General features: G+C 43.5%; 1 long non-coding RNA gene across 1 annotated transcript; it reads right to left on the bottom strand.

Annotated features, from left to right (window-relative positions):
- Window positions 1–6,375: 6,375 nt before the first annotated feature.
- On the bottom strand, window positions 6,376–10,863 carry LOC137141412 (uncharacterized). Its single transcript, XR_010916623.1, has 3 exons — window positions 10,747–10,863; window positions 9,393–9,475; window positions 6,376–6,483 (listed from the first exon to the last, which is right to left on the bottom strand). It is a non-coding gene; the product is annotated as an uncharacterized lncRNA (long non-coding RNA).
- Window positions 10,864–11,278: the final 415 nt, after the last annotated feature.

An 11,278-nucleotide genomic window follows, 5' to 3' on the forward strand; every position in this document is an offset into this window, starting at 1 on the left:
CGTGAGCTGCTAACTTGAGTTAAAAGCTGAGTTGCTGTTTCTTCACTGTTATTTTACTCCGAGTTATTTTAATGCAGGTTAGCTAATCCAAGTTAACAGCACTTTTTTTTTTTCAGTGTAGATATACCTCCTTCTGCATCCCTGTACGCCACACTTTTGTTGGAGTAAAAGGAGTAAATTACTTTGTTCTTTTCCGCTAGCTGCAGGTATGCAAGTCTTCTGACTCCATCCAATTTATCTTCATGCCCCTTTTGGTGATGGATGATGCCAGGACGCTCCCCTGGCTGATCATGTGCAAATTCCTCTTTGGCCTATCCTCATTGTTTCAGAGCAGCGATGCAGCACAGAATCGCGTTCCACACGCTTGTGTGTGTGTTTTGTTCAGAGGAGTCCCCTCTAGGTGTCCAGTGCCACAAAACAACCAGCTGGTCTGATTGTTCTTTCCTAGTGGTAGCTCTGTTTTAGAGGATTAAAGCCAGTTATCCCCTGTGTTGGTAGGTGGAGGTCCAGGGCTTGTCCCTGTCCATTCTCCCAAGTAGGATATTAACAACAAGGTACAAGACAGGGTGTGGAGAGAACAGCAGTGGCTGGTTTGCTAGCCTTGTGAATGACAGCAACAGGAGCAGCAGCATGTATAAACTATGCTGCAGCCATTTTACTACCCATGAGCACTCACTGGTTAACTGCGCATTGTTTGTTAAGATTTGTACTGTTCCCATATATAGGCCTAGATTCAGCAAGATACCTAACTTGAAGCAGGTGAGTAACCCCATGGGGCAATTCATGTGTTCAAAGTTAGACACATGCTTAAGTACCTTGCAGAATCAGAGCCCTGTTTTTTATATCCCCCACCGCATATTGCAAATCCTCATTGAAATTCACCTTTGGCTAAACTCTGCCTCGAGGCTGATATGAGGCAGCCTGTTTTGGAATTCATCATGCTGAATAACTTGAAGCCAATGCTCCTGTCTTGCCAAAAGGAAAAGTAAGACATAATACAGGCACATCTCTTCATAAAAATAAAAAGTTATTTTAGATTCCTGAATGTACAAATGCCAGCACCTCACTGCCATCAAAAGGCAATTAACATAACTGTTAAGCGACAAGAAATCAAAATACCTCGGAGTCAGTAGTGTAAATTATACACACACACTTTCTGCAAGATGCTTTGGTTATTCTCTTTCCATTGTAAACAAAAGTGAATTATGATCTTGAAAGGTTCTATCTCTTCCTGATAACTGAAAAAGCTAATTAAAAACAAAAGCCAGGGATGTAACCGTTGCTTAATGCTGTAAGCATAACATGACCTAATGCTATTATGAGTGCTGAACAAATTTCAATTAGAACTCCAGCTGGTAGACATATAAATGTGATAATGGTGTTTTAATATTACATAATCACTTGTTAGCAAAATTATTTTTATTTAGTCTATTCATAATATGAATCAGAGAGTCAGGATTTTTTTTGGTACAATTTTATCACATTCGTTTTGTTGTGCATCTAAATTGGAGAAAATCCATTTGTCAGCAGCTGCAATATTTAACATTTGGTTTAAATGAGTTAAGCATTTTGGTCGAGCTGCCCTGATTGACATTTGTGCAAAGTGGGTATAAAACATCAGATCAGACTGGTAGATTTTAACACACCCTTTGAACGCACTTTGCATTGGGCTCAATAACTCAACATACATTGCTGAGAGTAATGGGCCTTTTGTTCCCAACCCTGAAAACAATAAGAAAACAATAAACCAATAGGTTTCAGACTTTTTGGAAGTATCTAATCCTCAAGGGTTAAAACAAATCAGGCTGGGACTGGGGGAATTATTTATTCCTTGTCCCCGTGATTTATAAAGAAGCATGAAGTGAATGGGATTTTCTCATAAAGCATAAAGCTGAGCTTGTCTGAAAGTCTTTGCAGGATTGGGACCTAAGACTGTAAGCTCTTTGGAGCAGAGACTGTGTTTATCTGGCTCCTAGAAGAATGTGACACAGAGCCCGAGTAGGGACTTTGGATACCACCACAATGCAAATATTAAGGGGAAGGATAAGAGAGGAAGTATGGGCAAGTGGTTAGAGTGCTAGCCTAAGTCTTGGAAGACCTGGAAGTCTTGGAAGACTTGGAAAGGCCAATTCCTTGCTCTGCCACAGTCTTCCTGGGTGACCTTGGGAAAGTCACTTAACCTTTCTGTGCCTTAGTTCTCCATCTATATAATTGCACTTAATCTACTTCACCGGGGGTGTTGTGAGGATAAATACATTAATGCATGTGAGGCGCTCAGATACTATGTTGATAGGGGCATATAAGTAGCTTTAACAGCAAGAAGGTTATAATAATGAAAACAATAATGGATTCAAATTTTGTTTACACCTGAAGGACCCAATTATCCTCAGTTGTGGAGAGGGCCTCATGCAGCTGAGAAGAGGTGCAAAGGGGCATTTAAGCATCTTTGCATCCTCCCTCTCGATGCTCGGATTTCTCTATTCTGGTTCACCAATGCAAGATAATTTGCACCACTAGCCAATGGTCTTAAGGGGCTAGCCCAGAAGCCACCGGAGCAGTGGGACACGACAACCACCCTCCTCCTTTTCCCTGGCCATTCCCACACCAGCTACAGGGACAGACAGTGCTACAAAAGCAGCTATGCAGGTGACACCCTCTGAGTGATAGTTCAGGCAGCTTGTGTCAATGTGGCATCACGAAGGTGTCCTGACAGAGCTAACGATCTGACCTACACTTTGACTGCCAGACAGTCCTGGAATAGCTGACTGTTGGCTGGTAGGATGGTGACATGTCAGAGTACCATTTCTGTGGGCCTTTCATGCTTTAAAACACTGATACAACGAATTCTAGTGCTGGTGAGAAGTATTGGCTTGACAGACCTGGGGGATGAAATCCTCTCCAAACTGGTATAGCAAGGGAAGTAGCAGCACAAGCTTCTCCCATTTTCCCACTAATTGCCTTAACACTGTCCTAGAGGGATCAGCTCTAATGGGCAGAGAGGCATTCAGTCCCCATGGCCCATGCACTGCTTGTCCTCTATCCTGAGGGTCCCAATCAGTGCCCACTGGGAAGAGAATGTTTGCGCTATGGGACACCTATATTTAACTTCAGTTCATTTGCATGCCGCAGTCCTGTTGGATTAATGTTAGTTGATGGCAAAGAGACAACAAAAGCTGTCACAACCATGAAATATAATTCTTCTTGCTAGATGTCAGTGAGATTTTTCCCAGTTAGCCATTATAAATATCTATTTACACCACTAGTACTCTGGAACGAAAAAGGGATCATTTTCTCTTGTGTTTTTTTAAATAAATGTTGAAATAAATAATGTCTTTAAAAAAATTGGCAGAAAGGGCAATCAGTCCTGTGACGACAGCTCTCCAGACTAGCATCAATTTCTTCTCTATTATGTATTTAAAGCCAGGTAAAATTTGGGGCTCCATTGTGCTAGGCACTGTAAAAAGGAAGTATCATTATGCCCATTTTACAGATGAGGAACTGAGGCACAGAGAGATTAAATGATTTACCTAAGGACACCTGTGGCAGAACCAGGAATTGAATATGGGGCTCGGGGGTCCCAGGCCAGTGCCTTAAATATGAGTCCATCCTTCTGCCTGCAGATTCTGTATAGTTCTCCGTGTATGGCCACCGACAGAGGGGGTAAAAGCTGCAGGGGGAAAAATCATATTCAGAATAGTTTGTTTCTGATTTTCTCCTCCACTCAATTAGCTTCAAGAAGAGAAACAGGCTTTTAACCTTTGCTGCTGCTTGATTAGGTACCTCTAGTTGTGGTTACAGCTGCATCGACTCCTTTGTTGGATGAAGATGACAAACACTAAGAATAGTGGGAGCCTTGATTCTGCTTCCCTAGCCCACCAGGCAACCGATATAAACCACCTGAAAATTACTACACCAGCCCAGAGCAAAGAGGGAATTGTGCATATGTCTAAGATATTGTATACCTCCATCTTCATAGTATCTGAGTCACTCACAATCTTTAATGGATTTATCCTCACAACACCACTTTGAGGTGAAGAAGTGCTATTATTCCCATTCTACATATGGGGAACTAAGGCACAGAGAGGCTAAGGGATTTGCCCAAGGTCACACAAGAAATCTGTGGCAAAGTAAGGAGTTGAAAGTGGGTCTCCTAAGTCCTAGCTTAGCACTCTAGCGACTGTTCCATACTTCCTCTCCCCCATGCTGCTCCTAGGGTTGGCTCACTTACACAGCAGCCCCCTTACACAGGGCTTGTGGCAAAGACATGATTTAGCTCAAATTGTTTGCACATTGGGTCGCATGTGCAAAAGTTCGAATTTGAAGCTAGACAAATTCATACTGAAAATAAATCATACATTATTAACAGTCAGATGAATTAATCATGGGAAGAATTTACCAGGGGTTGTGGTGGATTCTCCATAACTGACAATTTTTAAATTAAGATTGGATGTTTTTCTAAAATATATGTTCTAGGCATCATTTTGGGGAAGTGTTAGACAGGAGGTCAGCCTAGATGACCACAGTAGTCCCCTCTGCCCGCAGAATCTATGCATGTATGAAAAGTTGGTATTTTCATCTGCAGTGAAAGCTGGCAACTGTCTGGTGCAAATCAAGGAGACTTAGCTGCTCAGATACCATGGTGATGGGCACGGTATACGAACTATACAAACAGAACAGATTTAGGACTGCTACAGACGGGGGGCTGACTGGCCAGGCAGCAGTTCGGCAGAAAAGGACTGGGGGTTACAGTGGACAAGAAGCTGGATATGAATCAGCAGTGTGCCCTGGTTGCCAAGAAGGCTAATAGCATATTGGGCTGCATTCGTAGGAGCATTGCCAGCAGATCGAGGGAAGTGATTATTCCCCTCTATTCGGCATTGGTGAGGCCTCATCTGGAGTATTGTGTCCTGTTTTGGGCCCCCCGTTACAGGAAGGATGTGGACAAATTAGAAAGAGATCAACAGAGGGCAACGAAAAAGATTAGGGGCTGGAACACATGACTTATGAGGAGAGGCTGAGGGAACTAGGCTTGTTTTGTTTGCAGAAGAGAAGAGTGAGGGGGGGATTTAATAGCAGCCTTTAACTACCTGAAAGGGGGTCCCAGGGAGGATGGAACTAGGCTGTTCTTAATGGTAGTAGATGATAGAACTAGGAGCAATGGTCTCAAATTGCAGGGGAGGAGGTCTAGGTTGGATATTAGGAAACACTTTTTCAGTAGGAGGGTGGTGAAACACTGGAACCGGTTACCTAGGGAGGTGGTGGAGTCTCCATCCTTAGAGGTTTTTAAGGCCCGACTTGACAAAGCCCTGGCTGGGATGATTTAGTTGGGGTTGGTCCTTCTTTGAGCAGGGGTTGGACTAGATGACCTCCTAAGGCCCCTTCCAACCTTAATCTTCTCTGATTCTCTGATTTGTGTGCACGGCTCTTAGCTTCTAGCCATGCAGAAGGATACATCACCAAAGTCAACACCTTTCTACTGGCTGATTGGAAAGGTGACCCTATATTTTGATAGTAATGTGGAATACAGAAATATTCAGTAACAAGAAGACAATAGGGCTCTTTCCCTCACTGTTTTCCTTCTGCTGGCATATCTTTATTTTTAATCCTCTGTGTCCTGAAATGTAGCTTGATTTGCCAGTGGGAAATGTGATAATTAAGCAAGGAATCCAGACACTCAGAAAGGATTTGGCTGAGTACTTGCCTGAGTATGAATTTCAACGAAAGGGTGCATGTTCCTTTGACTATTCTAGGCAACATGCCATGGACAGCTTGCCTAGCATCACACAAGAGAGGTCTATCTGTGTTAAACATACTTCTGTAGCTGTCGCTCTGACTGTCCAAGAGAGGCTCCCACATGTACACTCTCTGCAGTTGTGTTGCTGCATACTGCTGGGTGATAGTTGCCCTCAGGCTGCTCACCTGACAAGGAGAAGCAGCCCAAAAAGTTAGTCCATGAGAGCTGGAACTGTTCTTCAAACCTGCTTGGAGGATGGGGCAGGTCAGAACCACAAACTGGGCTCTCAGCACGGGAGGAAACAAGAGCTGGAAAGAATCACTGATGTCCTGGCAATATCTGAACAGGCTCCCGCAGTCATTTCCCTCTTTAGCCTGTGATAAGCCTTGGATCTAATTCTCCTCTCACTCACACTGGTGTAAATCTGGAGTAGCTCTACTGAAGACAATGGCATTTCATCTGTGTGAACGTGGTGCAAATAAAAGGAGAGTCAGAGCTCTCAGATCCCAGGGGCATGTGAGCAGTAGAAGGACCGGGTCACCTAGTCATGTGGTTTCCTATTGAAACAAAATGCTTTCCCATATGCAAAGAGGGAAGCAGCATCGTTGCTCAAAAAACTTACACTGGGATACACTGCACTCGGGTTTTGTGCATCCTTTTATTCAGTCAAGCCTTCTCAGTTCAGCTTAGCTTCCTTTGCATGATATTTATCATCACTTTGCATATCTCGAGATGGCGTCCTGCAACTCCTGTGAAAAATAGATTGAAAAGTCTGTCTCGCCAAAGCTCCCTTAAGTATTTCTTATCTATCTGGGCCCCTAATAACCTCAGAACCAAAGTGTCTTTGCTCAAAAGGCTAGCTTTTGAATAACCAGCAGCACTACACAGATAATTTATCCTACCATATCTTTCAACAAAGCCATTCTTCCTCTCACAATAGACAAGGATTATCAGCTCCATTTTTATAGAAGGGGAAACTAAGACAGAGACTACCCAAGCCACAGGACCTCCCCTTCAATTACAACGCAGCTCAGCATAACATGAGTACATAGAAGACGTAGAAAAAAATCCCATCTTGGATTAAGAAATCCTGAAACTAGCTCAGGGAGCCTCAGGCTGCTTGTAACACACAAGAAACAGAGACAAACAACAATGACTTTCATTGCCATTTCCACTGTCCTGTATTGTTTATTTCAAGAGCCATATCAACACATGCATTGCCTCTAACAGCTGTAACCTTCATGAATGGAAGGCAATAGGAATCAGGATTAGCATTTAGCAATAGGAATGGAAGCCATTGGCTGCACTGGGAACAGAAGCAGATCCTAGCTGGGTTTATTGGGAGATGTATTTGCAAAGCTAGAAAATACATTGCATTTAACATCATATAAAGATGCTTCAGAAAACAGTGTCCTTTAACGGAACTCATAATGATCTGTGTAACATCACCAGCTTTATTACAGATATGCACACTCTGAGATAAAGGGACATAGGAATTGCTCAAATGAATTGGTCCAGGGGTCCATTCAACCCAGTGTCCTGCCTCTGATAGTGACCTGCATCACATGCTTCAAGGGAAGGTGGAAGGCCCCTTGCAATAGGCAATTATAAGATAACGTCCCCCCAGGGAAAATTTCCTCTGAACCTTCAATAATTAGAGATTGTCTTATGTCCTGAAGCATGAGGGTTTTTATTTCTTCCAAAATCCGTGAGGCCAAATCCTCAGCTGGTGTAAATCAGCATGGCTTTACCAAAGTCAATGGCACTCACCTGATTTGCACCATCTGAGGATCTGGCCTTTGGTTTTATTTTTAAATCCCTGCTACTGTATCTCATTATCCATACAGACATCCAGTCCTTATTTTTAATCTTACCGTGCTCTTAGCCTCAGTGGTAATTTGTGGCAATGATTTAATTTAGCATTTTTTTAAGCCTAGGTCTTTCTTTCTTTTAAACATCTTTCTTTCTCCTAAACAGGTGTGTATATTGTAAATGCTTTGGTAAATGTGTTAATTGAAATGACTGTCAGGCATTTGGAAATGAATCATTTTGGGAGCCACACCTTGGCAGTATATTCACAGTGCCATGGAAAGTGTGAAGAGCTACACTTTGGTTTGTTTACTATACTATAAGAGAAACTGCAATGTATAATTTACAACAAAACACACACACACACACACACATGCTCACAAAGATATATTTATGGGTAGATTCATTACACCAATGGACAGATCGGGCCGTGTTGTCAGTTAACTAAACTCTAATCAATCTTTCGAATGCCTTTCATAGTATGGTTTCATTAGAAGTTTGGGATAATCATTCACTCATCCACTGTTGTATGGCTGGTTATGATTTGTGTTCTCTTTATTGTAGGAACTAATGTGTATCCCATAAGATCAAGAATTTCCTCCGGAAGACAGTCTTTTTGGATGTTTCCTGTTGCTTATGTGCTAAGAATATATATTACCTTTATTATATAGACATTAGAGAGTAAAATCTAATGGGGGTATTTCTACCGAATACGGTATGCAGAATAGTAAATTCCTGTAGGTGTGAAATGAATCCTTGCTAGAATATTCACTGAGTTATCCCACATCTTTCCTCTCATGAAACAGATTAATTCACATTCCACAGAAGCCCATTAGGTATTTTTTATTACAACTCTTCCGGCTGTATCCTGCCTACATTTACACCTTCAATCTTGCCAAGTTTAAAGGTAATTTGAATGAAAAAGTAGCTGTGCACAAAAATGTGCATTCTGCTTCCTATTATCTGCTGCACATCTTGGGAGAACAGTACAGGTTGGGAGGGGGAAGAAGTGTTGAATGCATGTCCTGGCTCCCAGCTATTAAAAAGAAAGGAATAAAAAGAACTGGGCAATCCATATAGCAAATTCCTGTTCATATATTGGATTCTCTCCCCTTATTTAAACCTTGAGGGGGCTATGGGGGTAGGAATTGTGCATACATTAAATATTCACCCAAGCAGGTTTAGGTTAAACAAGTAGCATTTACCCAGCAGATCATAACAGGACTCACTCATGTTGGCAGGAATGCAGGGGCCATATTTTCACAGCTGAGTTCTTTTTGAGCAATTTCTCTGATGCATTAGGCACAAAAGCACATTTAACCTGGGTTCTATACGCCTTCCCTATTTACAGTGACCAATTTTTCTCCCCCAAACATTTTCACTCTGACTGACTATTGCTAGAGAATTCTTTCCCTTCAGTCCCCGTTCCAGGATCCCTGCGGTGCTGATGGAGCTTGGCCTCTCAGTCTGCTTGACAGGTTTATTTCAGAGGAGTCGCCACTAGGACATCAGTATTGCACAGCAGCTGGTTCCCATTGCTTGATCTGAATCATTTCCTTGTGTAGGGAGGCACTAACCACAACGGGCCAAATTCATCCTGGGATATGAGCAGGTATAACTCCTTTGATTTGAGTGCTGCCCCACCCCATATCAGGGCTGAAGAGTGGCCTCAGATTTTAAGATGAATTATGCAATATGACTGAGTAATATGCAACACTGAATGACACTCCATCACATTTACATAATTTATTAACATTATATTTTCCACACATAAAGTGTAGTAAGAATGGCCTTACTGCATGGGGTTAATGACCATCTGGGGGCCCTTGAGTTATCAAACTTTTCTCACCTGCTTACTGATTCTTTGGACCTGTGTCTCCAGTCTGGGTCCTTCACACCTGAAGTTTGCCCCTCCAGGCCATCCCTTCTGTCCTATAGGGGAAAAAAAGAACAATACAAGAAATAGTACCCAAACATTTATCTGCTGATTTTTAAAAAGGATGTTCGTACCACCTTGGGCTGTGATCTCATCTCAGGGGCAGGTCGGGGTCAGTAGCTGAATAAAAGTCCTGCTGGGAAATCCAGGGGCTACAGGAAGTGCTGTCTGCAATTCAGCAAGAGTTGCTTGACTTTGAGTCGGTACAGAATCAGTGCTACGCCTTGGTTTTAGAGGACATTTTGCTTCTGGAGATGCCTTCTTTCAGAAGACAGTCATGAGTAATATTTATTATTTGTTTGTTGTGCTATAACATAGTTTCTCAACCTGTGGTACACGTACCCCTGGGGGTACACGAGACCCAGGCAGAGGGAAACTGGGGGAAAAACAGAGTGAAGGGGAGGCGGGCGGCAGCTGCCGACTTCTGGGGAAGCCAAGGCCACAGCAGCCCGCTTCCCACCCAGTCCCAGCTCCCAGGTGGGAGCCCGGTGGCAGCCTCCTGCGTCTCGTGAGCTGGGCTCACAGCTGGGTGGCAGCCACCCACGACCCGGCTCCGAGCCAAGGGACAGCCTCCAGCACCCCGGCTTGAAGATCGGCAGCAGCTGCCTGACCACATCCCTGGGTCCCAGCCGGCGCAGAAGCCTCCTCTGCTCCAGTTTGGATTGGGTGGCAGTCGCCCACCTCCCAGGTTGACAGCCAGTGGCAGCTGCCTGCAACTTGCCCAGGTGGCAGCCGCCCTCCCTGGCTCAAAGCCCAGTGCCCAGAAAACTTGTCAATTTCACTGCTCTATGACAACCCCAGATTTTACCAGTTACCCTCTTTTCCTGTCTCTCTCTCTCACCCTGCTTCCCTGTCTTTCTCTCACCCCTTCCTCCTCTCAAATCTATGGCAAAAAAATTGGCACGACGCTTTATATTCCCCAGCATTGGCATGCGGCTCAAAGCCTCCTAGCTTTGGCCAACATCACCGCTAGCCCAGGTACATACTTGAGTTGTGCACCCCTAGTGTAAAGGCAATAACTAGATCTGTCATATCACGGCCTTATATACTCAGCCCTTCTTCCAACATATGGCTCACATTAGTCTGAAAATGTGAAATCCCATGGAAAATTGAGTGTTGGGTACTTATTAAAATTTTCAGAAGTTAGGGGGTACTTGCTTCTTAAAAGGTTGAGAAACACTGCTCTATAATACACAAAAATAAAGACAACCCCTGCCACAAAGATCTGGCAGCCTAGAATAATAGGAAGTAAAATCAAAGTCCTCACCTCTTATGCTCATTAGACATCCCAGGGCAGTTTTCTAAGAGTAGAGGTTTTAATCCTGGTGTTCTGATTACATTCTAACTTGGATCCTCACTGGAGTTCTCCCAAGGAAGCAGGGACTCTCAGATGTCAGTGAAATGCAGTTACATCAGCAGCGTAAAGAATTAAACCAGATACATCATATGGCTCAGAGTACCCCGAAATTCTGTCTCCATGACTCTCTCTAGCCTAGTTCCTAATCAATACTTGCTAGGTCCACAAGATGACCCAACCCACTATTACATCTTGCCTATTTAAATCCTCCCAAAAGTTTAATTTACATAGAGTATTTTTCACTTCCTTCCCTAAACCTTTATGTGGTGGTTGTGTGTACTGGTAAGTTTCATTCCAGAGTGCATCACACTGCCTTTCAAAGTAGTGTAACCCTTCTGCCAGGAAGAGCCAGCAGCATCATGGGCCAGGTTCAATATCTAGGGGTTCCTGTCAATGACACAACACCAAACTGGCTCGAGCCCTCACCCAGTCACCTGGGCAA

The sequence above is a fragment of the Emydura macquarii genome, unplaced genomic scaffold (assembly GCF_026122565.2).
Source record: "Emydura macquarii macquarii isolate MOO-44397 ecotype Brisbane River unplaced genomic scaffold, CSIRO-AGI_Emac_v2 contig_369, whole genome shotgun sequence".
NCBI classification, from domain to species: domain Eukaryota; kingdom Metazoa; phylum Chordata; order Testudines; family Chelidae; genus Emydura; species Emydura macquarii.